Raw genomic sequence first — 5000 nt, 5'->3', positions numbered from 1 at the left:
TCTGCCTGGGGCTGCCCGCGCGCGCACGCGTATACGGCCGCCCCCCCATCCCGCCAAAGCCGCCCCACCCGCCACGTGCTTCTCCGTGAGACCGGCGGCGCCCCCCCAACACCGCCGCTTGGCCCGCGACGAGCCCGCCCCCCCCCCCCCCCCCCCCCAACCCTCCCGCCACCAGGTTCACCGTGACACCGGCCGCCCCCCCCACCCCCCAGCCCACCCACCCCCCCCCCGCCACCCCCCGCCCCATCCCACCCCCCCACCCCCCGCCCCCGCCACCCCCGGGGTTCGCGAGGAGACCGGCCGCCCCCTACCTCCGGCCCGCTTTCCACCAGCAGCAGCACATTGGCCGCTCCAGGGAAGGAAGGCGGGAGACCTTAGGACCCAGCGGCGTCGCCGCCGCCGCCTCCGTGCCGGGGGGCCCGGAGGGGCCTCCCGCCGGCGGCGGCGATGATGGGTGGCGCGTGTTTTGGACGCTGAGCCCCCGCAGCTGCCGAGTCCCTGCCGCGCCGTGCCCGCGGCCCGGCTCCCCGCCTTCCTCAGTCGGTCGCTCGGCCGCCCGCCCTCCTGCCCGCCTGCTCCGTTCCCGCCCCGGGTTGAAAGCCAAACGAACGCCGAAGGGGTGGGAGGGAGAGCAGCGACGGGGCGGGGGTGTGTGTGTAACAACAGAAACCGCTCCCCACCAACACCACCCCCCCACCACCCCCCCCCCCCCCCCGCCCCCCCACCGCCGCAACGAGCTCTGTCGACCCCCCTGCCGACCCCCCCCCAACCCCCACCCCTCCCGCCACCAGGTCCACCGTGACACCGGCCGCCCCCTGCCACCCCCGGGGTTCGCGAGGAGACCGGCCGCCCCCTACCTCCGGCCCGCTTTCCACCAGCAGCAGCACATTGGCCGCTCCAGGGAAGGAAGGCGGGAGACCTTAGGACCCAGCGGCGTCGCCGCCGCCGCCTCCGTGCCGGGGGGCCCGGAGGGGCCTCCCGCCGGCGGCGGCGATGATGGGTGGCGCGTGTTTTGGACGCTGAGCCCCCGCAGCTGCCGAGTCCCTGCCGCGCCGTGCCCGCGGCCCGGCTCCCCGCCTTCCTCAGTCGGTCGCTCGGCCGCCCGCCCTCCTGCCCGCCTGCTCCGTTCCCGCCGCGGGTTGAAAGCCAAACGAACGCCGAAGGGGTGGGAGGGAGAGCAGCGAGGGCGGGTGGTGGTGGTGGTGGTGGTGGTGTAACAGAAACCGCCCCCGATCCCCCACCCCCCAGCCGTAGTGCTCCGCGGCGCCGAGGAGGCTGCGGTCGGTTGGCGGCCGCACCCACCGCCCTGCAGCTCCGGAGTTGCAGCGGTGGGGCGGGGACCAACGGCTCTTCGGGCGCGCGGGCGACGGTGGGGGTCGGGGGGCTGGGGGGGGTGGGGGGCTGGGGGTGTCTGTGTGTGTGCGCGTGCGTGCGTGCGTGTGTGTGTGTGTGTGTGTCTGTGTCTGTGTGTGCGTGTGTGTGTGTGCGCGCCTGTGTCTCTCTCTCGCGCGCGCGCGCTCTCTCTCTCTCTCTCTCTCTCTCTCTCTCTCTGTGTCTCTGCGTGTGTGTCCGAGCTCGTGTGTGTCGCGGCGGGGGGGGGGGGGGGGGGGGAACAAACAACAAAACAACAATCCGAACAACACACACACACACACACACACGCGCGCACACACCCCCACACCCCCTATTCCCACACATAAAGCCCGGGAGCCCCCTTCCCACCCCCCCACCCCAACCCCGTCGAAAAAAACCTAAACGCGAATGCCAGCGAGCGCCTGGCAACGCCGGGACCCGGACCCGGACCCGGACCCGGACCCGGACCCGGTGAAGGGCGCCCGGTGCCCACGCCTCTGCGGCACAGCGAAAGGCGGGGGGAAAGAAACAAAATAAAAACACACACACGCACCCCCACCCCCCCCCCCACCCCCCCTCCCCCGAGACTAAAGCTAAACCCACGCTGCGAAACCAAAAGCTGAAGCCGAGGACCGCCCGGCAGCGCCGGGACCCCGACCCGGCGAAAAGCGCCCGGTTCCCGATGCGAACTCGCTCCAGCGAGACGGGCGTCTCCGTTGGGGGTGAGGTGCGGGGAACGTCGCCGCTTCTGCCGGGTCCCCTGGCAGCCGCGGGAAGCGGGGGGGGGGAGTGGCGGGCGGCGCCGTGCGGCGCGGAGTGGCGCGGCGCAGAGGGGCTGACTGGCGGCCGAGGGGGCGGGCAGCGAATGATGCCAGCGACTGCATGGCAGCCAACGGGTCGGGGCGGGGGGGTGGGGGGGCTGGTGCTGCGTGCACATGAGAGCGCGGCGGGGCGCGGGGGTGCGGGGGTGCGTTAAGAAAAAAAATTTCCCTTTTCATTTATTTTTTTTCGGATTTCATTGGCATCTATCGAAACAAAAATGTCTCGCACGACGCGGCCGCCAGGTCTACCCGCCTCCGGGGCGTGAAGCGGCCGACAGGTCTGCCCGCCTCCGGGGCGTGAGGCGGCCGTCAGGTCTACCCGCCTCCGCGGCGTGAGGCGGCCGTCAGGTCTACCCGCCTCCGCGGCGTGTGGCGGCCGTCAGGTCTACCCGCCTCCGGGGCGTGTGGCGGCCGTCAGGTCTACCCGCCTCCGGGGCGTGAGGCGGCCGTCAGGTCTACCCGCCTCCGGGGCGTGTGGCGGCCGTCAGGTCTACCCGCCTCCGGGGCGTGTGGCGGCCGTCAGGTCTACCCGCCTCCGGGGCGTGAGGCGGCCGTCAGGTCTACCCGCCTCCGCGGCGTGAGGCGGCCGTCAGGTCTACCCGCCTCCGGGGCGTGAGGCGGCCGTCAGGTCTACCCGCCTCCGGGGCGTGAGGCGGCCGTCAGGTCTACCCGCCTCCGGGGCGTGTGGCGGCCGTCAGGTCTACCCGCCTCCGGGGCGCGAGGCGGCCGTCAGGTCTACCCGCCTCCGGGGCGCGACGCGGCCGTCAGGTCTACCCGCCTCCGGGGCGTGAGGCGGCCGTCAGGTCTACCCGCCTCCGGGGCGTGAGGCGGCCGTCAGGTCTACCCGCTTCCGCGGCGTGAGGCGGCCGTCAGGTCTACCCGCCTCCGGGGCGTGAGGCGGCCGTCAGGTCTACCCGCCTCCGGGGCGTGAGGCGGCCGTCAGGTCTACCCGCTTCCGGGGCGTGAGGCGGCCGTCAGGTCTACCCGCCTCCGGGGCGTGAGGCGGCCGTCAGGTCTACCCGCTTCCGGGGCGTGAGGCGGCCGTCAGGTCTACCCGCCTCCGGGGCGTGTGGCGGCCGTCAGGTCTACCCGCCTCCGCGGCGTGTGGCGGCCGTCAGGTCTACCCGCTTCCGGGGCGTGAGGCGGCCGTCAGGTCTACCCGCCTCCGCGGCGTGAGGCGGCCGTCAGGTCTACCCGCCTCCGGGGCGTGAGGCGGCCGTCAGGTCTACCCGCCTCCGGGGCGTGAGGCGGCCGTCAGGTCTACCCGCCTCCGGGGCGTGTGGCGGCCGTCAGGTCTACCCGCCTCCGGGGCGCGAGGCGGCCGTCAGGTCTACCCGCCTCCGGGGCGCGACGCGGCCGTCAGGTCTACCCGCCTCCGGGGCGTGAGGCGGCCGTCAGGTCTACCCGCCTCCGGGGCGTGAGGCGGCCGTCAGGTCTACCCGCCTCCGGGGCGTGAGGCGGCCGTCAGGTCTACCCGCCTCCGGGGCGTGAGGCGGCCGTCAGGTCTACCCGCTTCCGCGGCGTGAGGCGGCCGTCAGGTCTACCCGCCTCCGGGGCGTGAGGCGGCCGTCAGGTCTACCCGCCTCCGGGGCGTGAGGCGGCCGTCAGGTCTACCCGCTTCCGGGGCGTGAGGCGGCCGTCAGGTCTACCCGCCTCCGGGGCGTGAGGCGGCCGTCAGGTCTACCCGCTTCCGGGGCGTGAGGCGGCCGTCAGGTCTACCCGCCTCCGGGGCGTGTGGCGGCCGTCAGGTCTACCCGCCTCCGCGGCGTGTGGCGGCCGTCAGGTCTACCCGCTTCCGGGGCGTGAGGCGGCCGTCAGGTCTACCCGCCTCCGGGGCGTGAGGCGGCCGTCAGGTCTACCCACCTCCGAGGCGACCGGCGGTGGCCGCTAGGTGTACCCGGCTCCACGTTGCCGGCGGCCGGCTCAGCGTCCGTAGAAAGGGCTGCCAGGTCTACCCGGCTCCGTCGGGACTTAGAGCGCGGGCAGACCTGTTGGCTCCGGCAGTTCCTCCAAGGGGTCGCTGTTTCGCGCTGCCTCCAGTTAGGTCATCGTAAGAGGCGGCGTCTCTGCAGCGCCTCCCCCGCTGGCAGGCAGACACTGCCTTTAAGCGCCCCTTTCCGGCGCGGACCCATATTCTCCTTATATAGGGGCACGAGGCGTCTCTGCTCCAGACAAGCGCCACCGAGCGAGGGCACGCGGCTTAGCCGGCCAAGTGGAATGCTGGGCGGCCGCAGACGGTGGTTTCCCCCGGGGAATTGGGCACGGTTCTCAAGCCGGTGCTCTGTCAGGCGAGCGTGCACGGAACCGAGAGCACCCAGAGAGATGCCGAACGGCACGAAGCCGGGCGGCGTTGGGGCGGTCGCTGCCGAGTGGTGAGAAAAGGACGGGCAGAGGTGCACGGGAGAGGCCGAAGACCGGTGGCCGGAGGCGGCTGGCGGCACTTGAACGCTGGATACTGGGGGGGGGGAGCCGAGCTGTGAGACTACCGTGGGTGGTTACCCCCGTCCCCCCCCCGGTCCCCCGAGAGCCCGATGATGGCGGAGGGGGGGAGCGCCGGTATGTGTGTTGACACAGCGGTGCTCCGTACGGTTCCAGCCCGTCGGGGGCTGTTGCCCAGCTCCTTGAGGGGGCCTTGGGGATGGGAGGAGAGGTGGCGGCGGCGGCACCTGCTCCCTTTGTTTGCCGGCCTTAAGCCGGAGCCCGTGGCATGGGCACGCCACGGTTTTGGCTGGTCGCGGTGGCCGGCAGCTGGATGCAGACGGCCCGGGGGGGGTGTGTCTCGAGCCACCGGTGGGTGGCCCCCCCCCCGGCCCCCCGAGAGCCCGA

Source organism: Athene noctua, unplaced genomic scaffold (assembly GCF_965140245.1).
Source record: "Athene noctua unplaced genomic scaffold, bAthNoc1.hap1.1 HAP1_HAP1_scaffold_125, whole genome shotgun sequence".
Lineage (NCBI taxonomy): Eukaryota > Metazoa > Chordata > Aves > Strigiformes > Strigidae > Athene > Athene noctua.
The sequence above is the reverse complement of the archived record's forward strand: the minus strand, read 5'-3'. Positions refer to the sequence as shown.